The following is a 15,258-nucleotide window of genomic DNA, read 5'->3' as shown; positions in this document are numbered from 1 at the left end:
TTTGAAACTATTGTGCTTGTGTGCATGTAACTTTGCAGGTGTGTGTTTGTGTGTGTGGCTGCCTGTGCGTGTACTTTTATTAAACGTCAAAAGCAATTGATGTAAAATTCATAAACAACAACAATGCAGGCGGTTCCTATAAATAAGTAACAAGAAGGCAGTCTACCTTGCTCTCTCTCTCATCACTTTATGCACTGCTTTGTCAGATACTGCCAACTTCCTATCTTCCCTCATCTCTCTACTTCTCACTCTCTTCTGCAAATAATACAAATACGACAAATAATTGAGTACTTTGTGCATTTCTAATTGAGTATCCGCACCGGCAGCTCTACCAACGACAAACAGTGAGGTTTATGCTGGTGGATTATTCACTGAGCTCACTGAGCTGAATTAGGACAGACAAGGCTTTATAGTAAATTTTTTTGTCGCATCGATGTTATAGCAGTTCGGGTTGTTGTATTTTAGCGAGTCTGTGTATTTGCTGTTGAGGCAAATTTATTTCGCTTATACTTTCACTGTCGGCTGTTCTGCTGGTTAATTTGGACTTAAAGCTAGCGAAACTATTTACAAAAAAGTATTTATGTCTTATAAACCATCAATTTGATTCTCAAAATAAGAGTTACATAGTGGCACACCAACTTTAATCCAACAAAATAATAAAGGAACTTTCAAAAGATACGCCTAGATGTTGTTTTAAAATAAAATACGTAAAAATTTCGAATCTCTCAGGTTTCACTATATTTATTCAAGTTTTATTACACGTAAAATCCGCCAAATAGTCGATTCATTAATGTCTAATTGCTGAGCACGTCGATATATAGAAGTGGAAAGTTCTTCAGCAACACTTTGCGCTACAGCAGCAATATTTTCAACAGAATGTCCAGTTTTTGGTTTGCCAGTCTTTTTTCTATACTCGAAAGCACCAGTTTCTTGAAATTTTTTTACCAACCTTTGAATTGTCAATTTATTCGGTCGATTATTTACACAGAAAAACGTCATGAATTTTGCGATACTTTGTTTTAAAAGTTCACCCATTTTCATGATAAGTTTCAATAGTTTTAACAACGCCTTGCTCTTCGAATAAAATTACTGATCTGTCTACATGACAAATGTCAAAGATGGCATCAAAAACAAAGTACCGTTTAGAAATTATTCACTATTGATATCTATGCGTCACCCTTTACAAATACTGCATCAATATGAATTCATTTTCCACTCTACTCTACAATCGATTTATGTTAACGACCCACGGCCCACATTATATACACATAAATATGTAAATACTTACAACAACAATTAAAATCTACTTATCTATTGTTCAATGCGGTCCAGACAATTTATGTCAATCAGTGCCAGTGAGTCTGTGAGGCTACTCTCTTGCCGCACTGCGAAATATGTCACCCCCATCAGTGACATTTGCCAGTTTCTGCAAATGTGAGAGCATTTGCTAAATGAGTAAATTTCCACTTTAATACGTCGCTACTTTGTTATTGTGAAAATGTTGCAAGGAGTGTGCCCACTTCACAACCCTTATGAGGCTGCTGTGATAAGTGGAGCAATTTGTAAGAACTTTTAGTTAGAGTATGAAATGTTTCAAAAAGATTAATGATTAGTGTCCTTGCTTTGTATTACTTAGTATGGGCATGAATATTATGATGCCCAAACTCTACATAACCTTTTCATTAAAAAATGTATCTACGAACGTAAAATGTAAATTAAAAAATTTAATATGAAATATAAAATATTAGTTTTAAAAGTCAATAAAAGTTTTATAACTAGCCGGATTTTAATAAACTTTTAATGTCTGCTGCTTTGATTATTCATATCCATATCCACATGCATATCCATATCTATATCCATATCCATATCCATATCCATATCCATATCCATATCCATATCCATATCCATATCCATATCCATATCCATATCCATATCCATATCCATATCCATATCCATATCCATATCCGTTCCCCTAACGTATCCATATCTATATCCATATCCGTATGCATATCGATATCCATATCCGTATGCGTATCCATATCCATATCCATATCCATATCCATATCCATATCCATATCTATATCTATATCCATATCCATATCCAAATCCATATCCGTACCCATATCGTATCTATATCCATATCCATATCCGTATGCATATCCATATCCATATCCATATTCATATCCGTATACATATCAATATCCATATCCATATCCATATCATTATTCATATCCATATCCATATCCATATCCATATCCATATCCATATCCATATCTATATCTATATCTATATCCATATCCATATCCATATCCATATCCATATCCATATCCATATCCATATCCATATCCATATCCATATCCATATCCATATCGAAATCCATATCCGTACCCATATCGTATCTATATCCATATCCATATCCGTATGCATATCCATATCCATATCCATATTCATATCCGTATACATATCAATATCCATATCCATATCCATATCCATATCCATATCCATATCCATATCCATATCCATATCCATATCCATATCCATGCCCATATCCATATCCGTTCCCCTATCGTATCCATATCCATATCCATATCCGTATGCATATCGATATCCATATCCGTATGCGTATCCATATCCATATCCATATCCATATCCATATCCATATCTATATCCATATCCATATCCAAATCCATATCCGTACCCATATCGTATCTATATCCATATCCATATCCGTATGCATATCCATATCCATATCCATATTCATATCCGTATACATATCAATATCCATATCCATATCCATATCCATATCCATATCCATATCCATATCCATATCCATGCCCATATCCATATCCATATCCATATCCATATCCATATCCATATCCGTTCCCCTATCGTATCCATATCCATATCCATATCCCTATGCGTATCCATATCCATATCCATATCCATATCCAAATCTATATCCATATCCATATCCATATCCATTTCCATATCCATATCCATATCCATGTCCATATCCATATCCATATCCATATCCATATCCATATCCATATCCATTTCCATATTCATATCCATATCCATATCCATGTCCATATCCATATCCATATCCATATCCATATCCATATCTATATTCATATCCATATCCATATCCATATCCATATCCATATCCATATCCATATCCATTTCCATATCCATATCCATATCCATATCCATATCCATATCCATATCCATATCCATATCCATATTCATATCCGTATCCATATCAATATCCATATCCATTTCCGTATCCATATCCAAATCTATATCTATATTCATACGAATTGATATATTCAAACTCATATTTATATCTATACCTACATATATCCGTATCCATATTAGCATCTGTATCTAAATTTATATGCTTTTAAATTTTCATATGTATACCCATATCCATATATAATATATGAATATCATATTCATATTTTTATTTATAACCATATCCATATCCATATCCATATCCGTATCCATATCTATATCCATATCCATATCCATATCCATATCCATATCCATATCCATATCCATATCCATATCCATATCCATATCCGTATCCATATCCATATCCATATCCATATCCATATCCATATCCATATCCATATCCATATCCATATCCATATCCATATCCATATCCATATCCATATCCATATCCATATCCATATCCATATCCATATCCATATCCATATCCATATCCATATCCATATCCATTTTCATATCAATATCTATTTCCACAACTATATTTACATACTTCCATAGGCATCCATAACTACTAAATATCCCTATCCATATCCTTACCCCTAAGAATATCCATATCCATACCCTGTATATTTATGCGTACAATCTTACTCGTATACCTATGCCAATCAATTAAAAATTACTCATTCCAATTTTCCATAGGCTAATCCGCATATATACCCATATCGTCACCTCTGCCTATCACTAAAAATATCCATGGTCCAATATAATTTATACGCATGGATATAAAACTCCAAATTTAATCTCCATTAAACATTTCCTATTGGGTATGCACTTACGAATATATATGTGATTCTGCGCCTTCCTTACCCTTTCGCTCGCGCCTTGACGCCATTTTGGTGTAGTGTTCAAATTTATTGCAGCAAAAATATGCAACAACAACAACCACTTCCTCACCGTCACGGACACTTGCACTTTGCCGTCATTTCTCCCACCAACTAAAATGTTAGCGCATTTGCATATGTATGCGTTAGTGTGTTTTTGCTCACTCACTTTATTTGTATGTGTGATTGTAATTTTTATTACACACTTGAGGGCGACACTTATTGTTAGGTGCACCAGAGCTGTCAAGATTTATTTATGGCATTTAGACGATGCGTTTTTCCACTAAATTTTCACTTAGAATGCAATGATTAATGTTTAGTGGGATGGAAAAAAATAATATGAAATAAATAAATAATAAAATAGACAACAACAATAGTAAATTGAAGTGTTAGAAATTTAATATTATATAATACTTATATGTTTAAATCAGTTTAAAATTTAAGAGCTTTATTTAAATATAAAAAAAAGAGGCTGTCTATAAAGTCGGTTTACTGACGATAGTTTAACGTGATAACGTCATAAGAAAATACTGATTGAATGGTTGCATTTTTCAAAAGAAAATTTTTATTTTATTTGTTTGATAGATATTTTGTATGGATATAGAGAATGAGTTAACATTAACATAACATAATATACTTTAACATAACATAACATAACATAACGTAACGTAACATAACATAACATAACATAACATAACATAACATAACATAACATAACATAACATAACATAACATAACATAACATAACATAACATAACATAACATAACATAACATAACATAACATAACATAACATAACATAACATAACATAACATAACATAACATAACATAACATAACATAACATAACATAACATAACATAACATAACATAACATAACATAACATAACATAACATAACATAACATAACATAACATAACATAACATAACATAACATAACATAACATAACATAACATAACATAACATAACATAACATAGCATAACATAACATAACATAACATATCATAACATAACATAACATGCTGTTCAAGCAAGGTAACGACGCATTTTTTGGTGCGTGCAGCCGGCTACATAGAATTATAAGACGTTATCACGTCAAAACTATTATAAGCAACTGATTTCTTATCTGATTTGTGAGGCAATTTCTTCTGGATTAGCCTTAAACTCGTTTCGTTTCAATGAGAACACTTCTATCTACTTAAAAAGCTTCATGCGAAACGTCCACTGTTCGAAATAGTTCGGCAAGTCTTCTTTTGCCAGTTTCTTTAGCGCGACTGCTGCTTTCGTTTTTGCTTTCCACCATTTCAATACTATAGAAAAAAGCTATTTATTGAGCTTCCATATTACTGAGCTAAGAGTCTCATCTTCTGGAATTTACATCGAGCGTACCGCGAACTATTAGGAGCCAGTTCGTTAATTTCTTAGTTACCCAGCACTACTGCACTCAAAAGCAAAGGCTTGTAGAATGTTTTTCTTTTTAGATTATGGATACCATCGAAATATTTATATACTAAATTTATGTGTTATAAGTTTTTCAAAAATGCGAATACAAAAATTGTTTCCTTAAATTGTGAACAAGGAAAACTAATAATTATTTTTCAAAAAAAAAAAAAAAAAAAAAAACAGTTTTTAAATGCTTAAAAAATGTTTAAATGCTTAAATGTTAAAAAGAACCGAAGGTATTTGATTTTGGAAAGCTCAGCACTTAAATTTTCTATGATACATTCAATAAATAAACTATAAGCAAAGTTTTAGAAAAAATTAAAACCTTTTCCAATATACTTGGATCACTTAACATGAAATCGTTCAACTGTGATCGTCCATTTCTGAGTTTGAAAATATTTTGAATTGATTAACTGAAAGAAATCCTAACGAAATCCCTTTACGAAAAGATCCGAAAAAACACATAAAAACTAGAAAACTTTCGCATTTTCCACTTTACTAGTAATAACACTTTTGAAATATTTTAGTGCAGATGCCAGGTTAAGTTGGGTTATATGCTTGCCTATGTTAAGCATTCGCCTTGGACGAGAAGTCCATTTTCCAATGTGTACTTTTGTGATACCATTGTGAAGCACAGATGTTATGGGGGGGAAAAAAAATGGCTGGAAAAATTCTTTTGTTCTCTGCCATATATTTGATAAATTTATAAAATTCAGTGGACGCATTACTCCAGCTCTTAAAATTTGCTTACGAAAAATTGGGGTACGCAAATGAAAAACAATAAATTACTAACAGCTGCAATTCCGCATCAATTCATTTCTTGCCACATACCTTCGATAGTTGCTTCAAGCTCGTTTTGCGAACTTTTTTTATATCGCATTTTTTCCCTGGAAATGTTGTGTGCAATTTGCCCAAAGAGTTGTGGATTTTAGCACGTATTTGTGTATAAATTTTGACTATTTCGCTGAAAACTTTTCGATATGAGCAACAAAGTCGCAGAAAGTATTAAGAAAAAAAAAAATGAATAAATAAACAAAGGAGAACAAAAAAAAAGAAATGAAATAAATGAAGGCTAACAAAAAAATAAAAACACAAACAGAAAACTTTCTTTTTTTCTTAGTCTCCAGTTCTTTCTTTTTTTTCGTTTTCTCCACTTCGTTATTTCCGTTGCCTACTCCTTCAACTTATTGTCCATTCATGGCGTGTTGGCCTTTCTTGCTTGCCCTTTTGCTAAGAATTTTAAACTCAAAATTCTGAAGAGTGCCGCTGATTTTTGGCCTTATTTTCATATCCTTTACTCCGTACACTTTCATTCGCCGCCAAGCCATGCATTTGGCAAATTTTCTTAGCTATTGATAAATAAACAAATTGAACAATAAATTTCACTAGCAGTTTTTTGCACGTGAGAGAAGGAATAATAAACGAGCGCACAGTGCAAACGCTAGTGCAAATAACGTCACATTCGTACAACTGAACAAATGAAACAGCACAATTGAACGAATGAAACAGCAATGCTACAAATGCTGAAGTTCGAAAGGAAATTTATGAAAATACTTACATCTGTTTTTATGATATTTTTTTTACGCGATTGTTGTGAAAAATTGGCAATGTTATGCAAATTGCAAACGTATTCGATTGTGATGCCAGTCGCTACACCACAAATTCCAGTATTGCGTCATAAAAACGTCTTTCGCCATTTGCGCTTGGCGTACAAAAGTTTGAGAGTATGTAAATAAATTTATTTTTTATGATGCCGTGCGTGCTGTAATAAAAAAGCGGACAAAACAAATTTAAAATAATAAAAAAAGTGTGATAGCAAAAGTTTAGAGAAATGTATAAACGTATAATAACCTTTACGAGGGTGTGCTATGTATAGAGCATCATGCTTTCGAAGTTAATATAAAAAAGCAGAGAAAAAGGTATTTTAAAAAATTTTATTCCCTCATCTATAAAAAACAGTATTAGAAATGTTTCGCATGGCCTGGTATGAGCATTAAATTCAAAGGACACGCATTAACTTAATAATAAAATCTAAAACAACAAATCCTTTGTGAGCTTTTATAACTATAATGCCTCCCAAGGATAATACTGATATTTTATCTGGCCATCTTAGTGTTTTATATTGTGACGCCATTCGCAGCTGAGGCTGTTCGCAAATAGGAGGTGGGAATTCATTGAATAAGCAGCATTTTCTTCGAATTGTTAAGTTCGAATTTTAGGTTACAATCCGGCTCATAGCCGAGCTGAGCAGGAGGACAGCGGCACAGAAGGTGACAAATCGTCTCTTTCTCATCTATGAAAGACAGCTTCTGTAGAAGTCGTGCGCCTGCGTGCCTATCCCAGTTACCTCCTTTATTATTTTTACTTTCTATTTTTTTATTTCATTTTATTTTATTCATTTTATTTATCATTTCATTTTAGTTGCTTTCCGTTTCAAATCAACCGGGCTATTCGGGTCATGTTCTTCGATTTCGATGTAACTCAAATATGTTGCTCTCTGGTCAAAATAATGAGACACGTATTTTTTTGTTTGCCCGAAAAAAAAATTTTTCAAGATTTATCGGCAATTTTGTTTTTCGGCTCAAAATCGATTTTATTTAATTATATAAGATTTTTTTTTTTAATGCTCATAACTTAGTCAAAAATATACCCATTTTAATGATTCTGGGTTCAAAATGATCGCCATTACTTACATGAGCGATTACACGTGGAAACAATTGCAAAAAAGTAGTTGAAGATATTTTACTTTGCAAAAAACAAAAAATGCGAAGCAGGTTTTTTGCTCAAAAATTCTTTACTCAAAAACAACTCATTTTAGCTACTGGGCATTCAGCTCAATTGAAGTTTGAGGTGTTCTCTTGATTTGGAAAAAGTTAAAAAAAAAAAAAAAATACACTTTTTGAAATATTGAATTTCGAAGAAGTTTCGAATCTTTTTTGTTTTCGCAAAATAAAAAATTTTCAACTAATTTATTGCAATTGTTTCTCCATGAAATCGCTGGTGTAAGTAATGACGATCATTTGGAAGCCCGAATTATTAAAATCAGTACATTTTTGACCAAGTTATGGGCATTTAAAAAAAAATGTTTCTTATATAATTAAAAAAAATCGATTTTGAGCCGAAAAACAAAATTGCCGATAAATCTTGAAAAAAAATTTTTTCGGGTGAACAAAAAAATACGTGTCTCATTATTTTAACCAGAGAGCAACATATTTGAGTTACATCGAAATCGAAGAACACGACCCGAATAGCCCGGTTGAATTGAAATGGCAAGCACCTTTAAATTATATTTTTATAATTTTGTGTATTCTAATATAATTTATTTTATTTTATCTTTCTATTTAATTTTTCTGAATTTTATTTTATTATATATTACTCGAAATTTTTCACTTAATTTATTTTATTCAATTTGTTTTAATTGTTTTTTAATCTGTTTTATTGTTGTTTTAATATTTTCGTTTTGTTTTATTCTAATTTTTTTCCAATATATTTTTATTTATTTCTTCTTTTTATTTCTTTTATTTTGTTTTGCTTTGGTTTATTTTATTAAATTTAATTTAATTCCTTCATAATTTGGTTTATTATTTTTTAATGTTTTATTTTTTTTTCAATTTTATTTAAGTTAATTTTTTTTAAATTAATTTGATTAGTTCCAATTTTATTTCATTTCACTTTAAGTTGGTTGGTTGGTTGGTTTAAGGGTGACCCCGCATCGGAGTGCCACATAGACCGCAAGTTGGGTCCGTTGTGTTGCCCTAGAGCTCATTATGTTATATGATTTCCCCACCTAACCGAGATTTTTACTATAGATTTTGGTCCAAGATATTAATTCGTTTCGAGAATTTAATGAGAGATTCGATTTTCAGGTCCGAGAGTACTGAAAGATTGTCAATTGTTGGAGAGCCTAGAAGAGCGAGTCGACTTCTGGGTAGGCCAGGACAACTGCACAGCAAATGCCTGCTCGATACTTCCTCATCTTCGTCCTCGCAGTATCTGCACAGGTCGTTTTGAGGAACCCCGAGCCGACGTGCGTGAGTGCCCAAGAGGCAGTGGCCGGTGATAAGAGATATTATATGCCTTAGTTCGTGTTTCGAAAGACTTATAAGGGTTTTTGTCTGTTTCAGATTGTAGGATGGCCAGATTTGTCTGGTCGTAACGCAAGTAATTTCCACTCGCCACCTCCGATCAGCAATGCTGTGAAATTCTCGATCAATGATCATTTTACATGTTGAGAGCGGAATGTGGATTGTGGGTAAGTTACTAACATTTGACTGCGCAGCTCCAGCTCTCGCGAGCTCATCAGCTTTGCAGTTACCTTCGAATCCACTGTGACCCGGTATCCAGATAACTTGGACAGAATTCTGAACACTTATCTCGTTAAGTGATGAGAGACAGGATCGAACCACATCTGAGTGGGTATAAGAGGAGCTGCTTGCTCGAACGGTCGCTTGATTGTCAGTGAAAAAGCGGATATCCTCTATTCTCTTTTCTAAGATAGTTTTCGCAGCATACCAGATAGCGCATACTTCCGCTTGGAATACACTACAGTAGTCGCGTAATCTAAATGATATATTGATGTGAGGGGAATTGGAAAAGATTCTAAATCCCACTTTACCGTCTTGTTTTGAACCATCTGTATATATAGTCAGAGGGCCATCGATTTCGGTAAGATTTGTCTTCTATTCTTCCCTGGTTGGGAGTGAACAGGAGAATAGCAAGGGTAGTGATGAAAGACTTACATGATATCTTGTTTTACTTTAGTTTATTTTATTAAATTTAATATAATTCCGTTATAATTTGGTTTATTATTTTTTAATGTTTTATTTTTTTTTCAATTTTAATTAAGTTAATTTTTTTTAATCAATTTAATAAGTTCCAATTTTATTTCTCTTTTTATTTCATTTCACTTTAAGTTTATTATGTAATTTTGTAAATGAATTTAATTTAATTTATTTTTAACCTGTTTATTTATTTTGAAATTTTTAATTTTTTGTTTTTAATTTTGTTGCTTTACCTTTTTATTTGCTATGTTTTATTTTATTACAATATTTTATCTTATTTTACTTTATTTTATTTTATTTTATTTTATTTTATTTTATTTTATTTTATTTTATTTTATTTTATTTGATTTTATTTAATTTTTTTTTATTTTATTTATTTTATTTTATTTTATTTTATTTTATTTTATTTTATTTCATTTAATTTTATTTAATTTAATTTTATTTTATTTTATTTTATTTTATTTTATTTAATTTTATTTAATTTTATTTAATTTAATTTTATTTTATTTTATTTTATTTTATTTTATTTTATTTTATTTTATTTTATTTTATTTTATTTTATTTTATTTTATTTTATTTTACTATATCTATTTATCGCTGGATTAACGCAACACGCGGCAGATGGACGGCTAGGCTCATAAAAGACGTCGCTACATCACAGGAACAGCAGGTACTTCGGTGAAGTCGATTTTTATACAACCCAAATGCTTTCGGGGCATGGGCATTTCCAGAAATACCTGTTCAAAATAAGGCCGCAGAAAATGTAATCGACAAGATGTTAAGTAGCGAGAAAACGTGGGAGATCATCAATGGTTTAGCGGACCGAATTCTCCGTATAAAAAAGCGGGACCTGGACGCAGACTCATATGCATGAGGAAAATGTAATACGGAAAATGGAACGCCACTCTGAAGTAATGTGAAAACGGTTCGAAGGTGATCGACGGTTCCAAACGAGGGGTAAGTTTTCTAGAGTCCGGGCATAACATTACTGCGACGATAGCTCTGATTAAATTAAAACCCCCTCATTAGCAAAAAAAAAAAACATTTAAAGTGGTAGGGGTAGTCAGAATAAAAAAAATTTTTTTTTTGGATTTTCTTAAAGTATAATATCTTACAAATATTGTGAGAAATTTAAAGCGAATCCGACAAATACTTTTCGAGTTATTCAAGCGCTCAGGGGCTCCGGAGCTTTCGAGAGAACTTTGAATGCGTTTTTCTCGAAACTATGTTTTTTGAACTGCTGATCACTGTAACTTAAGAACCGCTTGGTAGATTTCAATAAAATGTATACTACTTTTGAAAAACATAAAAAAACGTGCCTGATCGAAGGATTTTTTTTTTAATTTCGGTTTTTCTTTTTAAACAATTAATTGTCGTTATTTTTCTCGAAAATCTGAAAAATATTTCCTGAGGCCGCTATATTGCTAATTTTAAAACAAAAGCTGCACACAAGATAATCTATAATAAAACAAATTTCTCTTGTTCGATTGATTTTAGGTGAATCTCCAAGGACTTGTGATGATCACGCAAGTGACTTATGGAGAAACGGGCTCCACACAAACAGCGATAACTTTTACAATGATTTTTTTTGAGATTTTGCTCAAGTCAAGTCGAAACATGATGCATAAATGCTATGTTTTATTTTTGTAAAATAAAGCAATTGACTAGCAAACAAAAATTATTGAAAACCATTATGTTTTCGAGCCGCTTACTTCCCCTAACCCCCTAAAAATCTTACTTCAATTCATTTTTAATTTAGGTTTATTATTTTTGGTTTTATTTTCTTTTTGTAACTTTATTTTATTTTATCCAATTTTATTTAATTTTCTTTTACTAGTTTTTAAATAAAAAAAAGTTGGAAATTACTATTATTAATCTAATTCCTTTTTTATTTTATATTTATCTGCTTCGGTAGCAACGTCTCTTGTCACACGTCTCTTGAAGGGAGCGATGCAGTCTAAGTGCCAACTTCTCCGCTGAGTTCTTTGCTCAGTATGCGTTCTAGGTGGTGCTGTTGTTACAGTAATCCATAGTGCATAATCCAGTTACATTTTCTGCTTTCTCGTACACGTTTTTTGTTTGTCAACACCCGAGGGATTATTGAGCACAGCAGACCTCATGAGAGTCGTGAACAATCAATGGATAAGTCCATTGTTTAATTGAGTGTTTTCATGTAAGTTGCCACATGAAACTTTGGAGGCAAAGGGTAAGGAACTTTCTTCTGTATACAATATCTATGTCTGGTTACTGTCTAGAATGGCCTCCCAATAGGTAGGTGGGGTGGTTTTCATAAAGACACACTTAGACCTTTCGCAGGTCCATTGTGATACCACTGGAGCTTATCCTTACTCTACGTGTTCCTTTTCAAACCATCCGGTAGCTTTAATAAACGAGCAGAGCTTAGTTAGTTTTAGATGGGCTATGTCCGCTACATCGGTTAGAAATGCTGTATCAAGAGTGCGCAGCCTTCTCATAGCTAGGCTTTCACACTCACATAAAAGGTGTTTGACTGTTTCCTCTTCTTCTGTATTAAGACAGCTTCTACAGAAATCGAAGTACGGGAGTCCTAACCTTCTAGCGTGGCTGCCTATTAAGGGGTTATACACAGTTATGACTTTCAAAAAAATCGATTTTTTTATTGCATTTTTGTAATGTACATATATTCAAAAGTATACGCACGAAATTTGAAGTAGATCTAAGCAATACTTTCGGAGTTATACCTAAATATGTAGAGATGCCTCGGCACGTTTTAAGGTAGGTATTGAAACTTTAAACGTGTTTTTTTCAAAACGGCATTTTTCAAGTCAGTGTACACGATATCTCGAAAACGGCTTGTTTGATCGGTCAACCGTTTTAACTCAATCTTTAAAGATACATTTTCTAGTATTTAATCGTTCCTTTTGTAAATCTGATACTTATTTTCCATTTTATAATCAATTTACGGCCAAATTTTAACGTAAAAATCGAAATCATTTCTTTCAAAAGCTGCCATTTTGTGAAAATTCACTATTTTGATTAGCCGAACGATTAATTACTAGATAATCTAATATATTATTGTGTCAAAATTTGTTTGGTTTTTTGATTTCAGATAATCCAATCCTGAGTTACGATGTACACCGTAAATCGTCTTTTTTTAAAGGAGGTTCCAGAAATCTCCTGCAGCGCGCTCTATAATCAACATTTTCATAAATAAAAAATTTTGTTACGTTCTTGAAGGATGGTTTTATAACCGCCAAAGTTTCTTCAGGATAAATCCTTGACAACCCGTCTTTTATTTGCCTCATAACTGCGTATAACCCCTTAAACAATGACCAGTTAATACACCTATCATTTTTTGTATAGCTTCCTGTTAAATCTTGGCAAGATCTTCGATCGACCGCTGTTCCAGTTCGGTCATGTCTGTCAGCTTAGTTCGCATGTTGTGAGGTTTTGCCAGCTTGTATTTACCTTTTTGATGGTTTCCCTGTCTATAAGTAATTTACGAGTACAAGTGGCTATGGGCATGGGTATCAGCGCCTTATCCGGTTCGAGATCGAGCGTTGTACCGGTTCGTGCAAGTTCATCCGCCTTACAGTTTCCTGCAATATTCCTGTGGCCTGGCACCCAGATAAGGTGCACCTTGTAGCACTTAGATACGTCATTTAGTAGTTTAAAACATTCTAGAACTGTTTTTGAGGAGTGCGTTTTTGATTCAAGTACTTTTATTGCCGCTTGACTGTCCGAGTAAATGAAGACTTCATATGTGGATAATACTCTCGTTTTTATTTCTGTAAGTCCCTCTTTTATGCCAGTGACTTCCGCCTGAAATGCACTCCAATGATCAGGTAAGCGAACTGATTGGCATACTCCGAGTTTATCGGAGTAGTCCCCTCCACCTACTTTGTTGTCCAGTTTTGAGCCATCTGTGTAGATGTTTAAATCATTTTCCTTAACAATAAGCCCGTTATCCCATTCCTCTTTGGAAGGAAATACTGTGACAAAGGATTTATTAAAATTGATGTCCTTGGTCTTACAGAAATCCGTTGTGCTGCGAATGCAGGGAAATTGTTCTAAAATTGAAGAGTGTCCTCTTTGGTTCGTCCTGAGTAGGCCGATTTCTCTTAGTCTGAGAGTTGCTTTGGCAGCTGTTTGCTTACCGAATTGCTCTATTGGTAAAATATTAAGCATAATATTTAGTGCATCTGTGGGTGTGGTACTAAGGGCCCCGCAGATGCAAAGACTGGCCATTCTTTGTACGTGTACCATGGTTCTTTTAATGTACAATTTGACCTCCCAGTATTTCGTGGTTAATTTAGGGGTAATCGTAGTATTTTCTAGTTTCAATTTGGATACATTCACTTCTCTGCCAAGAGTTGTTGTTGTTGAGGTGGTTGAACATTTCCACCGAAATGCTCCTAATTAGTGACCAGCACCGTTTTACTACCACTATCTCGTGTGATGATATATTTTTGTATTGTGTATTTTTTTTTTTTTTTTTTTTTTTTTGTTTTTGTTTCCAAGTCAGATCCATTTAGTGAGGTCCAAGTATAGCAGCAAATCTTTTATTCCTTTATCTCGATGTCTGAGATCTCCTTAATTTGCTGTAGGAAAGGCCTACCGAAGGATCGGAGTCGTGCCCTGGCTAGTCCGGGACATTCACATAAATAGTGGAAAAGACTTTCCTTCGCCCCTTCCGCTTGACAGCTTCTACAGATAGGATTGATGGGTAGATTGAGTCTAGCTGCATGATCCCCTACTTTCCAATGACCTGTAAGCGTTGCAGTGATGCGTGAAATGTTTGGCCGAGAACATCCTAGCAGGTCATTCGTCCTTTGGATTTTATATGACGGCCATGTGTTTTTTGTTGTAATGCATGTAGGTATTTGCTTCCATCTTTTTTCGGCTAAAGCATGATAGTGTGAAGCAATGGATGCTTTTAATGTGTTC

The sequence above is a fragment of the Anastrepha ludens genome, chromosome 3 (genome assembly GCF_028408465.1).
Source record: "Anastrepha ludens isolate Willacy chromosome 3, idAnaLude1.1, whole genome shotgun sequence".
NCBI lineage: Eukaryota > Metazoa > Arthropoda > Insecta > Diptera > Tephritidae > Anastrepha > Anastrepha ludens.
The sequence above is the reverse complement of the archived record's forward strand: the minus strand, read 5'-3'. Positions refer to the sequence as shown.